This window comes from Colius striatus, chromosome 4, assembly GCF_028858725.1.
Source record: "Colius striatus isolate bColStr4 chromosome 4, bColStr4.1.hap1, whole genome shotgun sequence".
NCBI classification, from domain to species: Eukaryota; Metazoa; Chordata; class Aves; order Coliiformes; family Coliidae; genus Colius; species Colius striatus.
Genome location: NC_084762.1, coordinates 41,645,770 through 41,669,822, shown reverse-complemented (window position 1 = coordinate 41,669,822; position 24,053 = coordinate 41,645,770). Strand labels below are relative to the sequence as shown.

Genomic DNA, 24,053 nt, shown 5'->3' with positions numbered 1-24,053 from the left:
CCAACCCCTATCATTCTATGATTCTATGTGGCTATATGACTGATGGTAGAAGGGCAGGTAAAACTCAGTGTGGAAAAAAGATCTACATGGGGAAAAATCACTGTGATTCCACTAAAAAAGGATGAGTTTTGAGCTGGCTGTTACCATGAGTGAGTCAGTTGCCAGGTCATAAACAGCAATACATAAACAGCAATGTCAAACAGGAACTTACTACTCTACAGTGATCAGAAAAGCCAACCAAATGATAGAAAATATTAATAAAGGAAATAAAGAATCAAACAGATGGCATTCATGTTGCCATTGTGTGATTTCTCGGCTCACCAGCACCTTGTATAGTATCTGCAATTCACGTCCTCTCAGCTCAGAAACAATGCATGAGATGGGGGAAAAATACAGTAGGATGAGAAAAGCGGCAGTCTTGAGAGACAGAGAAAAGCTTATGTACAAAGAAAACTGAGACTCTTTATCCTGAAAAGAAGAAACATTGGAGGATATTCTTGAGGTCTACAATACTGTGAGCGATGCAGAGAGGGTGCACAGATTCCATTGTTTACTGTCTCTTCTAACATGAGTCCTAGGAGGTGTCAAGTAAGAGTATAAGCAAACAGGAGAGAGATGGTTCTTCTTAAAACCCTGTGCCAAACAATATTGTGTTTGCTGAAAGTTTACATGGGTCCACTTTCTGACACTATGTGTTAAAAATAATAACTCTGTAGTCATATGTATGATGTAATGTTTAGGTGCACTTTGAAATATTAGTGTTTGCTATGGACTTGGTCAGTTTTGTGTAGTCTTGCATTTCCCACAGTAGGTAACTATCCAAGCTTATAAGAAAAAGTGAGATAAGCTCATTTAGCTGAATTAAATGGCCTCCCTATAGGTCTAAAATTATTGGAATCCTTTTCTTAATATGTGAGGAAGCCTTTTTTGTTTTTCTTATTTAGTCTCTCAGCTTCCTTGATTACTTAAGATTATGTAGTACCTTTACTTGGATTTTAAAAAGCAGTCTTGAATTTAACTGTCTCCAGCATTCCCTTTGTCCCTAGCAAATAACTCTCAGCATGTTTGAGAACTTGAGTTGCGCATGTAGGAGAAATACTTTTTAAGTTACAGTGGTGTGTGTTTGTTGACAGCCTTGGATACTCACTAAGTCATTATGTCTCTTTAGGTACGTGTGTTGTTGCCAAAGGAGGTGAAACTGCTTTAAGCTTCAATCATGGCAGGTTCTTTCTCAGTGCATTGCCAGCTTCTTCCAAAGCAGTAATCCTTTAACCAGTGTTATTGAAACATTGGGTCCCAGGTTTGATGCAAAAAATCATTTATTCATGCAAAGAAAGCTAGGAGCATTCTGCTTCAGTATCCTTATCTTAGCAGTGACATGGCTATCTTGAATATGCCTTTCCTAGTTTTGGAGCTCACTCTGTATGTTGCTGAAACAGCAGGTCTTCCATTGAAAACAGGAATAATGACAACACTAGAAGCTTTTAGCTGCAACTCCCTGTACCTCTCTGGATTGGGTGAGCTCAGTTCACTTCTTCCTGAGGTCACTCACCTCAGTACCACCATGTTGTATTAATGTTCTGAGTGCAGGCATTTACCTATGTTGAGTGCATGTATTTGCCTGTGTTTTGTCCATGGTTTGTGTGTTTTATGGCCTTCCTCCCTACTCCATCCTCAGTGCCTGCACTGTATTCTGAACCTTCACTCAAGATGTTAACAGTCATCTTTGGCAGCCTCATCAGGGAACCATTGGCTGGCCTCTTTTGCTCAGGCTGTCACATTCTTGCTCCTTGTGCTATATCTGGTCTGGGGATTTCCGTTTCCCGGACCAGCTGGAGTGCTTGAGTGTGCACGCATGAGCCTTCATTGCTCACTGAACCCTGATGAGGGATGTGTTGTTTTACCTAGCAACTCTGTCTGGAGTGATTCCTCACAGCACTAGGAGTCCTTCAGTCCTTTCTATTTGGGTGGGCACTTTCTCTTCTGGCAAACTTCACTCTCTTACAGTTATTTGTTTGTGAAAAGAGCCAATACCCTTTTTGTTTATGCAGTATCTGGTGTGATACCTCTGTGTGATGAACTTTCATAATGTTTTGCTTCAGAAATGAGGCACCAGTCAGGGATGGTCTTGAATATGGTTGCAAAGAATGCACAAACACCAAAGTTTAATGGGAGCCCAGGTTTCCTCATGGTAACAGCAGATTCATTTGTTTTCTAATTAATCAGGAAGAGTGTTCTTTTTATTTCAGCCATCTGGTGGAGAGCATGTTGTTTAGCTTCTTGCTACTGCAATTTGGAGCTACACAGGAAAAAGGATGTTTCAACTTCTGTTTTTGGCATGTTTTTCTAGGTTGAGTCAGTACAGAGCACATTAAAACATACAGTAATCAATTGCAAAGTTCATCTCTCAAGGACTGCAGAAATTTAACTTAAATTGTCTTTCCTGAAAAGACAAGGTGATATTGATGGTTTAATTGCTTGTTACTACTTGTTTTATTCCATGAAATAAATTGTCAAGACAAAAGCGAAGTTTCCTTAGTGAACTGCAGAACTGTTCCAGGGTACGGAATTTGTTACTGCTTTATAGAGAACATTCAACGTCGCTTTTACATTTCTTCTTTGGATTAATGTCAAAAACATATTGCCTGTCACACAATTTGTCGTTGAGTGTGCCATTAGCTTGATAACTCTTCACAAGGATCTTAAAACATTGCATTTCACAAGGATCTTAAAACATTGCTTTAGCACAGCCTTTCTTTGGAAGCTATATTGTTCTTGTGGAATATTTTCCAAGGAGCAGACTGTCCCTATGTGATGTTTACTGTATTTTTGCCTTGAAGCCAGCAGATTTTAGTACAAACTTGCCTGGGGGTGGCCTTGTCCTATTTTCCTCTTAGATGGTTCTGGCATTTATAGAGCTTGGGAGATTGTGCTTCTGAATTTTCCAGTCTGAAGAGCTCGAGCCAAAACAGCAGGGGAGATAGCAAACCTGTACGTTGTTTGGCTTACGGCAGCTGGGGCTGTTTTTCCTTTGACCTAAAGCAATGGCAGATTTTCTTGGGTTTTGTGTAGAGGAGGGGGGAATTGGAGATGAAGAAAGATGCATGAGGAAGACTGCTTTATCTCTGTACTTGGAAAAACAAACCTTTCTCCCCATCCGTATCTCTTTTTGCACCCTAGCAAAGGTAACTCAAAAAACTCCAAGCAACTTTTACATTGCATTTCTAGATTTTGTTTGACTTAGTTTATGAATACTGATTATTGATGAGAAAAGGGACTGTGCTTTATTTTAATATTGCATTAACATTTTGAGCAGCAAACATTTAACATTTTAGTACCACAGCAGTTGCAGAATTGATTTTGTGTTAGAGAACTGGCTCCTTTGCAGTTTTTAGTAAAATTTAATAGCTTCCCACCCACCTGTATGTTTTCCCTTACATCTTGGTCAGTGAAAAAAACTCTTGCCAGTTAGGACCCAGAGTCTCTTCCATGGAATGAACTTTGATGAATGAATGTGGGAAAATACAAATACACCCTGCAGATGGGCGGCTCACAGAACATAAACCTTCAAGTTTGGCCTTGTGCTTGGAGAGTCTTTGTTGTCTGTAAGCACTGTCTCTGCAGTCATCCCCTCTAAATGAGGCTTCCTGTAGAAATAAATTTCACTGTTGCTTGTTATTATGTGTCCTAGCCTTAGATTTATCAGCATATATCAGTTAAGTTTTGCAATTATGTAACAAATATTTACTAGTGCCACAAAGTGATATATTTTTTTTCCTAGATGAATGGATTTGCATGTGATTGTTGGAATCCAAAGCTTTTGAATTCCGGGAGCATAACAGAGTTTCCTAAAAAGTTTGTGAGAACAGTGTTGAGGCTTAGCTCATGTTTGAAGTGGAACAGAAATTAACACTGCCTATGTGTGCCAGGCATTTCCAGAGGGACTCATAATGATTAAACCAAACTAAAAAAACCCATAATTTCTCTAAAGATTGGCTGGATTCCTGCTTGTACATCTACATGAGTGTAGGACAAGCAGGTGACACATCCTGAGCCTCCTCAGCTGAATGTAAAGAGAAAGGAAAAAAAATTTCTCTTTCTCCTTATTGTTTTCTCCCTTTATACTGTTTATTTAATATTTTCACCTTACATATATGCAGGGTTCTTTGTGATGACTGTTGCAGGAGAAATTATTGTTTCTGCTGTAGCTCTTGCAAGAGATGGTGCAGAAACTACGTAGGCCTTCCCTCTGTGAGGAAACTGTTTACCAGCTTCATAATGCAAAGTGGTCATCCACAATAAGAATTTTCTTGGTAACTTGGATACATTTCCCCTCCCCTCCTTTTGTCCCCATTTGCAGCCTTCTGAGTCAGTCTATGATACACCCAAATCATGTTTCATCCTAAAGGGAAGATTTTTTGGACCTATAAAGGATGCAAGAAACAAGGGGAACATGAGACAGAGCAGACACATGTTAGTCTAAATGCATCCTATTGTGATAAGAAGGGTCAGGCAGAGAGTTGATGCTGTAGAACCAGCATCTCCAGTGTCTCTTGGCTGAGCAGTGGGGGATGCATCAGGCTGTCGGAGTGGACCAGGAAGGAGCTGAGCCTTTCAAAGGATATGCTGACTTTAAAATCATTAGGTGTGTTATGTAGCACAAAGTCCAATTTTTCCAAGCTCTTCTATATTTGTTTTCCTCTCTTCTTTCCATTCTGTAAGTCAGTATTGCAGTATGAAGCTTTCATTACTTCATAGATTAATTTGTTACCTATCACTTAAATGAAATACCCTCATTATTGCAAGGTTTGCTCTTTGGGAGCATTGAGAGACTGTTTAAGTTAGAGACATTAAAAAAAAAAAGGTAACTCTGATAATTTATCTCATGTGCCTTTGATAATCACCTCTTCAGTAATGTTTTTCTTATCTAACATGAACTTTCTCTACTTTTTATTGCCTTTTCTTCTACAGATCCCAGTGGGTTAAAGTGAATTCTTGTTTCTTCTTGTTTTTTCAAAGATTGTCCAAACTCTGAAGGCAAAACACAAAGGACCCTCAGACTTCTATGAATGTTCTTTCTTGAACTTTAGTACTGCTCCTCATCTGTGCCACTAAATGTGATAGTTCCTCTAATTTGACTTCTGATATTTAGTACTTTTACAGTTGCTGTTGGGAATAGATTTCGTTCTCATATTAAACTTACTCAGATAGACTGTAATCATGACTTACTAATTTCTCTCTTCTTTTAGTGTTCTCAAGAATATCTTCCTTAATGTTGAGCAGCCAATCTGGTATATTCTTTTCTGGTATTAATTGCAGCGTAACCAAGTGTCCTTGAAAGTCAGTTATGTAAATGAGCAGCCTTGAGCTGGCCATAAGAACGATGCTGGCATGAGTTTTAATTTAATAATTGAGGAATTGGAACATAAAATGGTTCTTTAAATTTAAAAGAGGATACAGTCATGTTCTTAGACAAATTCTAATTGCATGAACTATGATGTATCAGCAATTAAACATTTAATTCAGGTGATCATTTTGAATGCAAGTGACCACTTCAGATACAGTTGTTATTATTAGGAAAAAGCCTTGCATTCAGTTGCCTGAGGTATTTTTAGTAGGGTATTTTGAAAGACATTACTATTTTCTTGTGATTTTAAAATAAAAGTAAAGCCTTTCTTGAAATATATTCTTTATGTCTTTTTTCTCCCCTTTCTTAACTTAACTATCATAAAAGTCACAATTCTTCTGTAAAAGTTCCTTGTATTTTTCCTGAAGTTGCATCATACCCAAATTTCTTGGCTTATTAAAAAGTACATGAGTTCTGGACAATGGAGGGCAGGTACATCATCCTAATAATAGTTTTGTCCGTTTGGAAAAAGGTTATTCATTATTGCACACAATATATTCCAGAATCAGTGGATGCGGAGTTATTTGCAAATACGGGCTTGGCAAACCTCCTCTGGAATTCGGAAAGGGTTTTCCAGCTCGACTTAGTCATTTTTTTCCCAAATGTCTTGGCATAACTGATCACTCAGGAGTGACATATGGTAGAAACATGCTCTAAGGGACAAGTCTCCCGGATGGCGCACAGCACCACACAAGATAGACAGATGGTGGCTTATTCAACCTTGGAAAAAGTTTAATCCTACATATTGGCACGGCGGCCTGGATACTGAGAGAGAAGTACACACATGCCCGTGGAATCTGAGGCAAAGGTTTTATGAGTTTGCTTGATATTAACTGAAAGAACTAGAGAGATTTAGCTGATATTATTCAGCATGTCTACCTGAAAAATTATGCGTTCAACGTGCTACCCAGAAAAAGTGATGTCCCCTGGAAAAATGGAAATCCCAGAGTTAGCAGAACATGCAAAGAATAAAGTGCTGAACTTTCCACAGCTGTTTCTAGATTAAAAGATGTTTATTCAACAAAGCTGTTGAATACTTACTTTAACTTAGCCAATAGCTGTTGATTAATTGAAGTGCTTAATAGGAGAAAATGTATTTTCTATTTTTCATGATTTTACTTATGATTTGGGCTTTGCTATTGGTTTTGTGTAAGTGTATTAGCATGTCACAGCACAGAAACTGTGAGTTTTCTCTTAGATAAGTTAAAACAAAGAAGTAACAAATTCCCTGATGCTAAATTTAAATTTATAGCAGAAAATGCACACTGTACATTACAGGTTTGTTTTTTTTTTTTTAAAGAAGCAGACGAACATTGGGCCTTTCACTTTAATATCTCTGTTTAAGGTGGTGAAGCAAGAGACAGAATATCTGTATTAGAAAAATTAATCTTTTGTGTGGCTTTTTGAGATACCTAAGGAGGAACAAAATCTGCTTTTAATTCTTTCTAGAAACCAAGTCACGATTGATTGATTGATTGATTGATTGGCCTACCTTCTGAAGTCAGTGCCATGTTCTGTAAGGATTTTGAAAATACTGATCCACTGAGAATGCAAAGGATTGCCTGATAAATATTTTTTCCTCCACTTTATTTTTTCTTGTAGATCACGCTCAATATTCACAACTAGAAGGGAAAGGAAGACTCTCTTGGTTCTCTGGACTTCAAGGATATCATTATGTTGTATTGGATGAACTTAAACTAGAGAAGATATCTTTCTGAAACACTGCTAGAAAGGTAAATGTAATTCAAACAAACTAATATTTCGCCAGTAGAGGAATACTTTGGTCAAATTAATCTCATGCCAGTAATATTTCAGCCATATCATACCACAACATCATGATCCTTTTGCTACATATTTTATAGCAATTATATATATGTATGTGCTGATGTGCATGTATCCATATGTATCCATATACACAACTCTAGCTAAACCTTAATAGTAATTTTTAGACATTGGAAGATTTTTATCTGCTAGCCCTGATGTTTTTTGTGGAAATATATTGGTTTCAAGGAATGCTCTTAGGTGAAGGAGGCGAGTAAGGAAGACGGGGAAGTGAGATGCTCAGAGTAGCCAGCATATTGGTAATTATTTGCCTGGATGTGGAAGACTTAGTTAATGTTTCTGTTCCGCCTAATGTGAAAAATTACTTGAAGATAAGATACTAGCTGCTGAACTTTAAAGTCAAATGGCTTATTCAACATTGAGTGACACTTACGTTTAAAATAAAGTGCGGTATGAGAGCCACAGAGAGACTAATTCAATAACCTGTTGTTTAGGATATGCATTGAAGAATTAAGAGATGTCGAATTCTTGCTTTCAGCTGAGGGTGCTCTTGCATAAGATAAAGATATGCTTACTTTGGGCTAGTAAAAATAAACATTCACTCTTCCTGAGGATGTGAGTAACTTTCATGTACTTATTTTCTTGTCACTTTTTTCTTTCTTTTGCTATGCTCCATTGTGAGAAATGGTGACCATATCATAGCCAAACCTGAAGGGTTACAGTAGTTACTGCCAAACTACTGCACTCTTTCTGATTTCTTTTTTTTTTTGGTCTGCCATAGCTACTTACTATAGGACTTAGTCAATAATAATTTGAATAATTAGTTTTTATGCCCAAGTGCAGAGTCAGTAAAATACGACAGACATCAGTTTACTCTCTGCCTAAACCCTGCAGGAGTTTGTCACTGCAGAGAAGGAGTGTTTTGGTGGTCCATCCAGCCCCCTGTAACAGAGTTCTGCCTTGCTGTCATAAAGCATGCCCGTGGGCCTTCCAAACAACATTTGTTCATGAGAAAGAGGACCATAATCTGGTGAGGTGATTAAAATTCTCTGTATCCACAGCTGATATCTTTTTGACCCAGATATGAAGTTTAGACTTGGAACTTCAGTCCCTTGAAATTTTAAGTTATGCTTCATGGAATTGCTTTTTTTATAATTTATAGGCTAAGCATGATTGTGTCATTGTTGATTCACTGAACGTCAGTCAGTGTGTCTGAACGTCAGCATGTGTGAACAGCTATCTGCTGTCAGGGCTGAATCTTCCATCTCCCTGGCCAGTGACAGTGCAGGTCATAAAACCATGATGGCTTTTTGTCAGATGGAAATGGTTCAAGTTAATAATACGACTGTGTACGAAAAAAGCCATTTTCCTCAGCTTTCTGGTAGAAATGACATTTGGAGGACTAAAATGGAGAAAGAGGAGTTGTAATAGAGGAACACACTCCGTGAAGACAGAGATGTGAAAAGTTTGGATGTTGGAGAACAAACACTGTCTTTTGTAGCTGGGTTTTTGAGTTGATTATGGGACCAGATGAGGAGTGGAGAAACTGTCTGCAGTGGAGAGAAGCAACTTTCAGGATGCGGAAGAGAAGCTACATGTAGTAGGGATTTTTTTTCACAGGACACTGATCATTAGGACACTGAAATAAAAGCAGTAAGGAAACTGAGATTTAAAATACATGTAGTCTTATTTTGTTTTGGCTAGACTTGTGTACCTTGTGCACCTCCCAAGTGTGATTTGAGTATTTTGGAACTTGTACAAAGCTTGTGCATGTTTTGCTTCAACCACTGAATGTCCTGGAAACCCATCATACCCGCAAGCTGAGAACCTTGTGTTAAACTTGGGCAGGGTGTGGGTTAGGGCTAATGATGGGGTTCTGTGCCATCTGGCTCTGCCAGGTCCTGTTTCTTTGGAGACATGATAATCAATAAAACAACAGTACCCTAATGTAGAAACTAAGAAAAAGATTTGTCAGGAGGTAACTGACCCAAACCAAAGGAGACCAAAGGTGGTTAAGAAAAGACAGACACAACTCTATGTTCAGTGCTGGGAACTATACCATACTAGTTCATGCAAATTGCTACTGGGCTGCTTAGAGAGCCTCTGAAGTCAAGATTGGGCAGAAACTTTAAGATCAGAAATAAGACATCTTGCTGCATGCCTCATGGAGCACATTTAATCTTTATTTGTTGCAGCTGATTCCAAAATGTACTCTCAAGAGTAGCCAAACAGGAGGAAAGAGCAATTTAAAATTCCTCATTTATTCAGTAATGCAATGATAAGAGAATGTGAAGTTGAAATTGTCTTCTGTATTCCTCCCCGTGCCTTCTTGGAAGATTTTTTTTGAGGTATTAATTCCTAATGTAGTACCTAATCTCTCTTCCCCTCCAAAAAAATCAGACCTCAGTGGTTTAAAAAAGATACCATGCAGAGTTCATGTTACTACATGTAGGCTGCAATGTGCACTGGAGCTGATGTATCTTTCTTAAAATATTAAATGCAGGTAAAGCTGAAAATGGCTGCTATCACTTTTATGCTTTCTGTCTATCCCCCTTTGTTCTCTCTCCCTCCCCCTTCCGCTTGTGCTCACTTGCTCTCTCTTTAGTATTACACAGTTGAACAGCAGTGAAGTGTAAAATGTGCTTTTGCCAAGGTCAGTTTCTTGTGATTACTCGCCTGTGGCAACTTATGCCAGTTGCAACAGACTGAGTCTCAGCAGTCCACAAAGTCACACTGGTGCTTATGCAGAGGACACCCAGCATAGGTTATAGTCTGGAATAGTTTGCAATGCTGCTGAATTTTAGCAGCTTTATTTAACTCTTCTGATATAACTTGCGCTTGCTTCAGTGGTTTGGAGTCTGTTCCACAAGGCACTAGGCTGCCCTGCTCTCTGGAGACTCTCAAAGATGATTTTTAGATTTAGATTTTTTAGTTCTTGTTGTTAGAGTTTGTTTATTTTCGTATAGTGGATTGTTCAAATTTCAGAGATTATTCATAAATGACGAGCAGATAAAGCATCATGGACACATGCATCTTCTAAATTTTATGTGTATATATATTTTGTGATTATCTTGTTTTTGGAGAAAGTCATATCAAATACTTTTCTATTGATGCTGACAGAAAATAAATTATCTACATGGTAAAGTGCTATGCAGAAGTTTAAGAAGTAGTTTCTTAACACAAGAATTTAAAAGATAGTGACACACAATCTTTGTACCACCTTTGAAAGTGTTGTATACACTCATAAACATAAAATTAGTTTTTGTTTAGAAGGTAATAATGATTTAGACTGCTGTGACTGGGGCATAAATGTGCAATTCAGGAACAGGAGATTTTTGGATGTCTTTTTGTTGTGCACATTGGATTGGCTAAGACCTTGTGGTACCCAGTGGAAGCAGGAAGGAATCTCCACTTTCATTCTCCTTTCTCACATACAAGCAAACATATCTATGAAAAAATGTTCCATTTAGAACAGAAAAGCATGGACAGACTGTGTTAGTTTGCTTATTTGTACTACTGTCAACAGTATACATTGTTTTATTTTCATTCTGGAACTACTTACTTTTTTTTAAGAAGCATAAAACTCTTGGGATCTGTGATAGTGATTTTGAGGTTACCTGTCGGTCATTGCTGAGTAGTAGAGATGCAATAAGAAATGTAGATGATCAGCTGAAGGGCTACACCTGAACTTTGGTGACCTCTGAAATTCAGTTAAGTGCAAAATTTCATTGCTTAAAATTGATTATGCATTTGATTAATTTTTAAACTATGTGTTGCTTTCTAAAGCACTACTCTTTCATGTTTGATTTGGAATGATTCCTGAGCACAAGTGAAATAATGGGTCAACAATGTCTTACCCTTACACAATGTGTACAAGAATATTCCTATTGTGCTCAGTGGAACTCCCCACAAAACAAGGTAACGATTCACAAGTCAAGACATTTGAAGTGCTTGAGGAATGGTTCATCCCATATTTTCTGTTTGATCTTGCTTCCAGGCTCACAAAAAGTATTTTTGTTGAGCAATGTTACTTGTTGGTTTTTTTGCCTATATGGAGGACAATGAAATGAATCTTTTGTTGCAAGTATGTTTTGGACTGGTGTTTGCTTGTATGGTTTTCATAGCCTATATGATTGTATTACTATTCCAACTCCTATTCATTTGCTTTCAGTAACATTTCTGTTGACCCAGCTCTTACGGAAGAATATGCTATGAGAACTGTGTTCAGATTTTGTGAATATTGATCTGTCTGCTCACCTTTAGGTTGGAAATTCATGGTGGAAATGATTTCTGTGTAAAATGTACTGTGGTATATAGGCCTGTAGCGCTTCAGTGATGTACATTGCTTTTAAATTGTTAAAAAGATAGTGTAAATGAGCGTTGCATATAGAAAGAAATAATTGTACTAGTAGAAACTGGTCTCCAGTTTGCTGAGAAATTAATAAATATGTGTTCTTGGGTGCAGTAGTATAAATGAGTTGCACTGTCCATTCTCACCAGAATTTGTCCCATTAATTTCTTTTCATCCTTTCATCTTAAGAAACTTGAGGAAAGGAAATAATTATTCAGGCACCAAATTTGTTTTTGGAACATTCCTAATGGCATTCCTGCAGTGGGCTGCTGTTGCATGCTCTGAGGATTTCTTCATCAGTATGTTCAGCATGAGCAAGCAGTTGGTAGTTGAGATCGAAGAAGTCTTCACAAAACTCTGAACTCATTCAACTCTCTCTGCAGAGCTACTAACGTATTTTTAAAAATTCATTAGAACCTTACTGTTTCTCAAGTTCTCACCTCCTGGATTCTAGGTGATAGCAGAAATGCTTTGCTGCACACACTAGATAGATGTGGTTTGTTGTTTTTTTTTTCTGGACAAGTGAGAATGTAAAGCCCTTGAAGTCTTGCAAGATTTGCAGCCTAATTTTGAAATGAAGATAGGAAAACTAGTTAAGGGATTTATCCATACACTTCCTAGTAGTTTAAAAGGGAGCTCTCCAAGTCAGTGTCCAGATCAGCTTTGAAACAATTAGTGAATTCAGGAAATAAGCAATTTAACATATGGATGGAATCCCACTTTTGGAATGTATTTGCACTTTTCGAGTGCCACAAGAGGTTTCCCATTCTGAAGACAACCCCTGCACTCTCATTGTAGAAGTAGAGGGGTGCCTAGCATTTCATGTACTCATTGCTATATGTATTTGATTAGAAACAGAGTGGGAAAATGAACAGTATATTTGTATTGTGTGGCATAACAACTTTTTTTTTTAAAAAAACCCTCTTAATATTTATTTTGCTTTTCTCAGCAACAGTAGTAATACCTCCTCCTGAGCATTCAGATCACATTCAGACATAGTGGGGAGTATCTGAGGACTAAGAGCAAGGTAAAGGGAGGTCAATAAATTGAGACAAGGAAAACATTCTCAAGTTCCATATAAAATGTGTTTATTCTAAATAAAGAGCTGTGTTCATCTAAGGGAACAGTAACTCTGTAACAGTTATCACCCATACATCCTTGGAAGACGACATGGAAAGCAGTTGATAAATGATGGGTTTTCGTGTTTCTCCTTTTAATGGCAATATTGTCTTTCAGCTTCTAACAGCTTTTAAGTAAATGCTAATTTTACATTTCACTTATGGTAAGACAGCGTCATCCTGATAGTTTTCTTCTTATCAGATGGGCAAAATTCAGCAATCAGAAAGTGGGATTAGGAGGCAAGTTTTCTAATGGTTTGTTACTTAAAGCTTTGACACCTGAGTCTCACTGCATGGACTAGGGCAGTCTATAACATGACTTCACTTTCCCCATGGGAAATTCTGGCTAATAATTTTCTGCCTCACGGGTGCATATGAAGATTAACTTCGTGGAACGAGTGAAGTATTTATTAATAAATGATCATTATTGATATGTCACTTACCAATGTCACTGCTATGAACTAAGAATATATCACCCCTGAGGGGAATGTAAATGAGCACGTAAAACAAAAGACACTCATTCAAGTAATTTTCATCACCCTCTGCCAAAGCACATGTATTCAGTAATGTTCATGTTAGTGCTTACTGTTTTGATGATTTAAAAATACTGAAGAAGAGATGCCACAAAACACAAAGGGAGAACCCAATTGTGCTCACTTGTTTGTCTTCAGCTCGGGCCTGTCTTTGGTAATCTTTCTTTAAAGGCCTGTTAACTGAGAGTGTAGGTGAAGCAGCATACATTTTAAATCCAGGTACATTTTAGAAGTTTAATTGTTGTGTGTTTTCGGCAGCCATGTAAGTATGCTGTATGACTAAATAGCGAAGTGTCCAGCAGCAGCGTGACTATTTAATTCCTTTAAATTTCTCACATTTTTCATAGCTGAAGTTAAGGAGGGATAAAATATTTTGCTGATCTGTTTTCAGTGTGAGAGCTGTCATTTCGTTTGTGACGGGAGATGTGGGAAAATGAGCATTACTTTACATTCCTTGCAGTGGTCAGAACAGCCAAGTCATACAAAGTTTTGAAGGAGGGATGTTTTTTCAGATGATTCTATGATCTTATTAGCTCCTTAATGAAAAAGGCCCCTGGATATTTTTTCTTTATAGGTTTAGATAGTGAATTTTTACTCTTATACTTTGAATACTAAAAATAATCTTGAGATAAATATCGTTTGGGCTTAAACTGCCATTGCTTCACAGAGTCTCTGTTTTTTTTAGGTGTTGATTGTAAAAAAAGGAGATAAATCTGAAGAGCAGAGAAGGGGATAGGAACTTGAAAACCGGATTTACTATAAAAGCTGAGATGCAGAGTTCATCTTTGACATGGTGCTGATTATCTGAGAGTCTGAAAGGAAGCAGTGGTGATCTTTCTTGGACCCATTGGCTCATCTGCCATTGTCCTGTTGGACTGAGATTCTTTTTTTTAGTGTTGTAGTCTAAGTTGCCTGAATATTACATTTGAAAAAAGAAGCAAATTCAATAGCTTTACTAAATCACAGCTGTTTTTATAAATTATGTTATCTAAGATGCTGTTAGTGACTGAGTCACAACTTAATGAGTCTTTTGTTGTGGATTCAGTCAGAAAGATCCCATTCCCTTTGCCCCTGGGTGGACATCAGAGCTTGCACCCCACAGCTGTATAAGAAGACAGCTTAGGCATGTGGTCGTGCTCACTGTCCTCTGCAAGATTTCACTGCCTGCAGGAGCTGCTGAAAGTTACTATTTGTGGCTTTAAACCTTTGTTATGAACATACATAACATAAATATTCACAAGTGAAAAGATGTAGTTAATGTAATGTTACATTTTTGTAATGAAAATCAGAGTTTGAGTTTCTATCTTATATTATTGACAGAGCTTTTTCTCTCAAGAATTAAACCTGAAGCAATGACTTATGAATCATACTTTGTGTCCCACTTACAGACTAACTTGAGTCATCAGTGATTTTTCTTCTGGCATGATCTGGGGGATATGCCAATTATTTTTTTCATGTGTAGTTTTTAATTATTATTGACTATTGAATAAAGATAGAGATGAAGTCAGTCCAGCTGAACAGCTGATTTTTATTTAGGTCTATGCTTCTAAAGAGCCACATCATACAGTAAAGTATTGTATGATTGCATAAGAGAGACAGTAGAAGATGGATTTCTGATTCTTCAGTGTTAACGTTAAACAAGGATAGTAACAAGTGAGTCCCAAGAGGTTGTTATTATGCTCACAATTCCTTTGCCTTAATAGTTTCCTGATGTATTAAAAAAAAAAGGTTTATTAAAAAATAAGAAAAAAAATAATATTCTCATGTCTGGAAAATATGTCCTGGAAATAAAGCCCAAAACACATAACTTTTGATTATAAGATTTTCTTGAAGCCTCTCGCTATCTAATGATAGTATGTATTTGTAAACGCATTACACTGGACATATCCACCATACTTAATAATCCTTATTTTATTGGGTAACATTATTCTTACTATTACATTTATCTTGTAATATAACCAGATGCACAACATTTTTCAGTGCTAATTGTGTGGAAACTTGAAAGCAAAGCCCAATTGAGTAGTGCTTTCTAAGTTAAAAATTTATAATAATCTAGAAATAGCATATTAAAGCACTATGGGAATAATTTCTCTTATTAAGAGCAACCATATAGCTTTTTCTACATTAAACTGTTTTGTACTCCTGTGTCCAAGATTTAAATACTCTTAATGTCTTGTATAGAAAATATAAAAGCTTTTAGTTAGGCTTATCAAAACCTCTGTTTATATTTGTATGCATTTGTTAGCCTCGGTGACTGAAGTCTTACGCACAAACAATAAATAGTTTAATCTGTTCTGTAGTGTATAATCTCCTTCTCACTATATGTTCATTGTAAGAACTTGACTCAAGGTATTTGTTTCATGCAGTGTAACAATTTTTTGCCTATTACCTGTATGGAAAACACAAATGGATGTGGCAATTGCACAGTGCAGTTGCACAGTGATGGAGCTCCACAAGGCATTTCCTTAAGAAATTTAAGTCTGCTGTATGTGACGACTCAAAATTTGTATCTTCACTCCATGACTGATTACTAGATGCTTTATTCCCTTAACTGAAATGAAATCCTGAACTGAAGCATCTTTAAAAACCAGTTTATGTTGGTAATGATTTAAAAGTTGTCAGAGCAACTAGAGAAATGTGACAGATGTGTAGGATATCAACATGCACAGACTGTGGGCAAATGAATATATCGTAGGTAAGACTCTTTTTCTGCATCCTGTTGGCATGTAGTCATTCATCTACCAGAAATGAAATCCGATGATTCTTACATGGCTAAACCAGACTTCTTAAATTATTGGCATCCCTTTGAGCCAAATATTTCTTTTGCGTTACACAATGAATGGAAAAAGTTTCCTGCCAAGGAAGGAGCAGAACTGAATGATAAATGTGACAGTAATATTTATTATATAGCTTTTCACCGAAGAGTCATCTTTTCTGATATGACCAGCTCTTAATCCCAGTTAACTTTTTCCTCCTTTTAAACTAACCAAGCAGCTATCCTTAATTCAAAAAGTAAAGAAAAACTTGCTCTCAACTTCCCCATTTCTTTTCTCTGCTGGAGGCATCCAGTTTTGTTGATAATGATCTAATCTGTTGCATAACCAGAGAACACTGAGCCTGCTGCCACAGCCTGCTTCTTTCTTGGCACTGCTGGAAGGCTTCAAAGAGAGACTGTATGTGTGAGGCGACTGCTCTACCAGCAAGACCAAGGGGATCAACGCATATGTTTAGAAATGGAAAACAACAACAAAAAAGCAGCAGTTACCACACAGTTACCATTCTGAAACTGAAACCAGTCTCACAAAAATGAACTATTTTGAAGTAAAGGATAATTTACTATAGAGCAGTAAAAGATCAGAGATTTTTAGGGAAAATTCATCAGGATTTTGTTTTGCAGCTACTTGGTATGGGGAAGACTACTTTTAAAAAAACAAATGTCTTAACAATTTGCTTTAGTTGTTTTTCCTGATTTTATACTGCATCACATTGCTTTCTTGGCTCCTTTAATGTTTTCAATTAGTAAGTTTAAAAATGAAATCAGTTGAAAAATTTCTTGAAAGTAAGACAAAGAATTGTAGGAAGATTTTATGTAGTAATATTCTTTGAAGGTTAGATGGTTATTGCAAAATACAGTGGTTAGTGGTGTGTGTTTTGGGTTTTTTTGATGTAATTTTTTTTTTCATAATAAATGGAAAAAAATGTATCTTCATATTATCCCCCAACATTTTGGACAGAAATGTTGAATTGTTCAGGAGATATCTAATTTATGAGCATCTTATTTATCTTTCAGTGAGTTTCAGGAATCAACGCTAATTATCCTTCTGTGTACTTTAACTATATGATGATGCAACCTTGGCTTAAACTGATCCTTTTTCAATATCAAATGTCCTTTACTTACAATTCTGAATATTTTTCTTTAATGCCGTAGGAAAATCTCAGTATTTACCTGTGCTCAGCTGTACGTTATTAGGTAAACTTGCTATAACATACAAAATATCAAACAAAAAGAAGTGATGCAGCTTTCCCAGTGTCAGCTTTATGGCAGTGTCCTTGTCCATAGTCCATTTGTCCCTATCATTTACTGTGATAGTACTTTGTAGTTTTTATGATAGGGAAAATTGTAGTAACATGTTTTTTCATACTCATTGACTCCCCATACAAGGAAGGCAAAGCAAAGTTGGACGTCAGTAAGCTTACTCTCTCCCTACTTGCCCTCCTGCTGTCCTTGCTACTGTCTAGTCTTCCGTATGATGTGCCAGCATTAATGGTAGTGACTATGCCTTTTATTCCAGTCATTGTTTGGTGACTGGTGTTTCTCATATGCCATGCATCCTAAGGAGAACTGCAAAGCACAATGTAATTACTCTTGATAGAGATGCACGGAAATGTTTCCTGTTTCCCCTTCTTCTTTGAGACAGATTCCTTACTATGTATATTTGCAAAATTATATGTTCTAATGGTATCTTGTGCTGAGGAGGAAGCCATAGTTGATGTTTCTCCTTTCTTACTTTTGATCACTTTGCTCTCTGTTGTGATGTTTGCTTCTTCCGTGTGCCACAGGAAGGAAGGGATGCTCTGTCAGAGCAGACTTGCTTGAGATCTCAGCTGAAGAATTCTAACTACATATTAAAGAACATGGGCAATCTGTACCTTTTTAAAGATGTGTTAGCCATATTCAGAAATTATCTTGAGGATCAGAGAAACTATTTTCCTTACACAAAACTGCCCCAGACCCTTAACTGGAAGCATCAATCTGAAACTTTTCTTTTAAAATCTGTCTGATATTTTTCATTATTGCCCTTCATAAAACAACTTGAGTTGTTCTGACTGGAATTAAAATACTTCAAAAATTAAGGCAGAGACTCAGCATGAACAATTTCAGGTCAATTTTTAAAGCTTAGTGGAGTTTTAAGGTACGGACGGTGCTCTGATTCCTAATTGTAATGCTGAGGGTCAGCTGTATTTATCCTACCTCTTGTTGGTGATGCACTGTCACCAATTCACTGGTTGCCATAATAATGTTATTTAATGCATGTTTAATAGCTGTTCAATATTTTTTAAGTGTTTCTATCTGTCATTCCCTTACTAGTAAAACAGTTAAGTGGCAGTGAAGTTGTGTGTGCTTAGTGAAGCTTCCTCTTGTCCTCTTTTTGGGTCACTGAAATTGCTGCTTTTGAGAGACTTTTGTACTCTGTTTTTATGGTGAGCGTATTTTTGACAGGGAGTCAATGCTCAGATTGCTGTTTTAGTTACTATGGAGAAGCATTCCCACAGGAAGGCTTATGCCCTATTTCCTGACGATGGTCAAACACTGAATTTGCCCAACTTCCTCTTAACTTGCAGTTCTGAAGTTCATTTTGTACCAATTGTCTTTACACTGAAAACTCCTTTGGCTCCTACATACTTCCTTTTAGCCTTTGTGGTCTGTAGTATCCTAATAGAAAAAGGAAAAGACGAGGATCAGAATGAGAGAAGAATATATCCTGAAAGCCTGCATATCCCAAGGGAAATGTATGTGGTTGTATGCTGATTGTGGTGTTTTGTTGAGAACTATCACATGACTTGTCTTGGAGTGAGTTTATTGGAGATTTCTGGTATATAATGGTGTAAGTCTGTTAGTTCCTCCACTTGTGGGCATGGTTTCCCTACACAGAGTGCTGGATTGTGGTGTTCTCTTCTATATGTTGTGAAGCAGGTAAAAGTCCTTTAAATAAATTTGTTTCCATGGGGAATACTTCTTGGGTCTTGGCTGAAAGGCAGCAACACATATACTTTGATTCATATGTTCTTGTTTTTTTTTTTTTTTGGGATACCTTTTGTAGGGGTTTTTTTTTTGTGTCTGATGCATTGAATACCATTTGAAGAGGTAGCTACGTTAAGGTGTAGTTCAAAGTGGCAGAAAACCATATGAAGCTGAGAACTTGATCCGGAAATAGATCATGAAAGGTTCTGAAAACATTTTATTTTCATCTGCTCTGTCAGTGACTTTACTGATTGAGCGCTTACTCTTAAACCCACTGTTCTCAGACTTGGTTAGGTTGTGTTAATTTTTTTTTCCAAGCTTTCACCTCCTCCAGCAATAGAAAGGCAATACTGCAGCCTTTGAAAGGCCCAAAGGTTTGATAGCATTGTGCTGCAGTGCAAGCTTTCATCCTAATATTTTGCAATTTTGCGATATGAAGGGTAGGACCCTTTTTCTCCTCATCCTTTTATTTTATCCTTTTATTTTAAACAATAAAATCACCCATTAAATACCTGAGAGAAAGTAGACCTTTGGGGAAAAAAGTTTTCCGCATGATAAAAAAGATGTAGAAGAGAAGATATGGAAAGGGAGTAGTTTTCTAGGTTATGCCTGGAGGATTATTCAGATTCAGGAAAGACTTCATAACATAGGGCTAAGCCTCAGCATCCATTGGAATTCCTAACTGAACTAGACAGATCAAACCCTCATCGATTTTCTGTAAATACAAAGATGTTTTAAGGCCCTTTTTGCTGGCTGGTTTGAGAGACTAAAGACACGGGAAGTGCTTTCTGGTCCCATTTTTTTCAAGGCATGATGTGGGATGAGGAAGGAGTAGGATCTCGAGGCTTCAAAAATGGGAAGAGTAACAATGTCTTGGATAACCTGTGAGGAAACAGAGATATAAAAGCTGAATTGTCCCAAGTCACATTGCAGCAAATTTTCCAAAGTTGGGATTAGAGACAAGGTGGGTTTTTTCTGTCTTCTCTTCTTCCTAGTTGTACAAATATACAGGTTTTTCTTCCAGAATTTCAACACGAAAATGCTGAAGTTAAATCTGGAGTTCTTAAACTGCAGAGAAATTGTTTCCTGAACAGATGACAGGAAAATCCTGAGGAGTCCTGCGTTTTGCTTCCTCTTCCTCTTTTTTCGTGGGTCTGTCTCACTATATTTTGCAAACCAAAGCTTGTGAACTCTTCCAAAGGATAAAGGCTGAATGCCCTTGTGTATAATCACGAGAAAACTGACACACACACTCTGTCAAAGTGACAATTATTGTGTATAAAAGGTTAGTGATAGATAGGAAAGATTTTGTCATTGAGTCTTACCCAAATTGTAAACATTTTCAATGTGTGACCTTTTCTGGTTTAATTAGTGTAAATCTTAAAAGCACAGGGCATCATGACTACAGAAGACAAATGTCGTTGAACTATATTACAGAGCTTATCTCCTAAATTTGATGTGAAGTTTGGTGTTCACTGCTTGATTGTAAAACAGAAATTTGCTCTTAGAAAGGATCATCTTCCAACGCCTACCACTCTATGATTCTATGAAATATCGAATTCACATCAACATTTCTAATGCCAGCCATACCCATGGTATTTTTACTGATACTAAGTCAGCTTGTATTTTTTTGTATAAAAGTCTTAGAAGCATCAACACTTCCACTAACATTTATAAAGTAAGCAGCAATTTCAATATGTGTGGCTGAAAAAACATTTCTGTCGGTCAGGTGAGCAAATTTCAGACTCTCAAATATTTGGTCCTCAGAAAACACATATGAAAACTGAATTATTGATTCATATTCATGCATTTATCAGTTTGGTTTTGAAGGGGAGGAAAAGCAGAGGCGGCAAAATGCTGAAGATTCATGATGTCATGAAGCTTAACTACCTCTCTGTGTGTTCATTTCATAACTTCTGATAAAGTTTGTGTCCATTTTGTTCTGCCTTTGGAAATGCAGTTTACGTATGTATAAAGCAATGGCTATATAATAACTGCACACAGGCTGTGATATCTTGGAGCGTTCCTGTCCTCTCCTCTCTCCACTTTATTGCAAATGTATGGTAGAGTACTGTAGCTATATTTTCTCTCATACATAATGGAAATTTCTGTTTTCTTTCAAAAATTCTGGATGTAATGTTTTCAGGTTTTTAATAATATAATAAAGTGTTTAAATATATGTAAATTGACATAACTTTGAGGTTAAACCTTAATATTAAACCTTGAGAAAAAATTAGATGTGCACAACTTCTATGTAAACTGTCTTTGCTTCTTAAATGTTCTTAATAGTTTATCAAAATTACAGACACTATCCTGGTGGCAAAAGTTTTTAGGATTTTGTAACTGGATTAGAATTATGTGCATGTGTTTGTATGATGTTCATGGAATCAGAAGAAAGGGACCTGTAGGCCGATTTATAAGAAACTAGTGCTTTTTAGTACTGTTTTTGTATTTATTATGCAAATGATGTTGTATGTACTCTGTGTTACTTTCCTGCAGTATTAAGAAAATGTCATTTTTAGATTGCATTTTAATGAAGTTGCACTATTCTGAACTTATAAAAGGATTAGCTGCAGGAATGTGTTTTGTAGTGGTTTTTTTATGACTTGACATTGTGTAGTTGAATAAATAATTTGCATTTGAAATGTGAAAAGGTCAGCACCACTTAGGCTCCTTCACTCCAGCAAGCTGGTCTACCTTTTTGTCTAAGCTAATTCAGAAGAAGATGTATTTACAAATGTGTGAGGAAATCTAACATACAAAACAAGAACGAAAGCAAAAAGAACATTATTGGAGAAGCAGCTGGACATCTTCAAACCTGTTTCACTGTGGGTCGGTAGTTTTGTAAAGCAGTAAGTATTTTGAGGGGTGGAAGTGAAATCTTTTTTTTTTTTTTACTATGAAAAAAGAGGAAATCTTTCCTGTTTTGTTTCAATTAAGACCTCCTCTTACAGCTCCTCAGGGACTAGACCTGTCTAGGGCCATTGATGTAGCTCGAAATGTTAGACAAGATGGCACATTTTCAAGGGACGCTAAGAGGTCTCCCAGAGGCTTACAGGTCCATGTATCAACATGACTAGATCTTCATTACGTACACACGAACAACTTTTTTTGTGGGATTTGTGGTCTTTTCACAGCATATGTTTTTAATTTTTAGATATGGCAGATACATGTTACAGTCAAAACTTTCATTTTTTTCCCATACAACTTGGCATCTAGATCAGGAAACTCTTGTTTTGGGCTTCAGTGCAAAATAGAAATCCTCTAGCCATCAGCTGTTTCTAGATGAAGCTCTGCACTTAGTTTGCTACTAGTAATTTTTTTTATTGTCTCATGAATGAGTTATTTGTTTTTCCTGATTTAAGTTTTATCTTATTTGGTTATGTGGCTTTGTCAAGACCTCGTGAGGCTGATCTCCTTTCTACAGAAAATTCACAAGGCCTAGTACCATTTTTTTTAAACGATAATGCTCTTCGTAGCGAAGCACAGCTTGACTGACTACAGCTTAATAATAGAATGGTTTGCTTTTAAATGTGGTTTGGTTTAGAGCAGGAGGGATTGATGTGGCCTCATGAGGGATGGGTGATTAAGGAGCAGGGAATAACATTCCTTCTTTGTTAGGAGACCTTATGCTTTCTTTATTTGTTCTTAGTTTTAGTTTTCTATTTTCTTCTCTATTACTGAAGATGTTTCACTTCCTAACCTTGGCTTCAGAGAAGTGTTTTTGTGTTACGTTCAGTTCAGTGCATATTTATTAGCATTGTTCATTATTTGGAAGAAATTAGTGTTTTATGGAATTGTAAAATGCTTTTTGAGATTTTTCTGAACTATGAACTTTTCACTGTTGTTTACAGCTGTTAATTTTGGGCAGCCAATCAGTTATATGCATTCATATGGACCATGTATATCTTCCCTCATGTGTGGATCACATTGTCCTCACCAACAAACAGTATGCTTCATTGGAATAGAAAATATTCACAATCAGGTAAATTACCACAAAAGTGCCAAGAGATTTAATTGGAACGGCTTAACAAATATCTAAGACACAGATCAGGAAGGTGGGAAATCTTTTTATATGTGTGTGCACTGATAGGTCTTAATTTGTTCCTGGAGCATCCAGTTATGGCTGTTGTCTAAAGTTGATTAGATAAACTATAAGTGTCTAGCATAGCAGGATATAAAGAATCTCAAAGGACTGAGAATGGCAGTTGCTGTGTTTTTATGGTAATATTACCCTTTGCCCCCTTGTTTATCACCTATGAAATTGATTACATTTTCAATGGTATTAAGTTATTATTGCAGGCTTAGACTCTAGATGCAAATTAAACTTTTGATTAACTCTTCATTGATTTCATGTGATGTATGATTTTCAGTCAAAGTATATGAAAGTAATATTTAAAAATGCCATTTCAGTAACGTAGCAGTGACTACACAGGATATTTTGCTGCTCTTCTGGCGATTGAAGAAGCATGGTTTTCATCCTTTAGTATGTGATAAACCTTCTGAGATGTATTCTGCCTGGAGAGCATTATAGCTTAAATAAGGAATAACTGTGGAACTGTAATTAAATACAAATTGCAGTGCTAGAACACACTCAACAAATTTTCACTTGATAGAGGTTTCATGCTTCTGAGGAGGCTCTTTTAGATGTAGGTAGGTAAATTTGAAAGCTCTTGCTTTAATGCTATGCTTTTCTTATAAAAACTTACTCTGTTGCCAGCTTTCTAGTTTTTATCTGTGCTTTTAACTTGTTGCTTTTCCAAACAATTTTTTCCCCTTTAATTCAAAACTCAGAGAAATACTTGCACAAGTGTTATACTGTTTTCTTAAATCAAGCCTTGGTTGTCAGGGCATGACTCTTGTTTTATTGAACTGTAACTGCTGGGAAGTTCTTAGGGGCTCCCTGAGCTCGCATTTGCTAGTGAAGTGTTCCAGGTTGTAACAGCAGCCTTCGCTGTGCACTGACAGTATTTTACATTAACAGTATTTATTAAAAAGTGACACTGAGGAATAACCTTGGAAGATGAAGAGTTTGTGTTTTAGCATGAGGTACTTATTTTAAAATTGATAATTAGAATGTTGAGGATGAAACTAAATTAGATAAACACTGAAAATACAG

The 24,053-nt window shown here is 36.7% G+C and overlaps 1 protein-coding gene across 2 annotated transcripts in view; it reads left to right on the top strand.

Moving 5' to 3' along the window:
• The first annotated feature begins 7,044 nt into the window (after nt 1–7,044).
• The window catches only part of LDLRAD4 (low density lipoprotein receptor class A domain containing 4), a 246,397-nt gene continuing 229,388 nt past the window's right edge, over nt 7,045–24,053 (top strand). Inside the window, exon 1 of one of the 2 annotated variants that reach the window (XM_061996120.1) lies at nt 7,045–7,140. The gene's annotated coding sequence lies outside the window, so the exon portion shown is untranslated. The remainder of the gene's footprint in view (nt 7,141–24,053) is intronic. The other variant, XM_061996118.1, reaches the window with a different exon arrangement.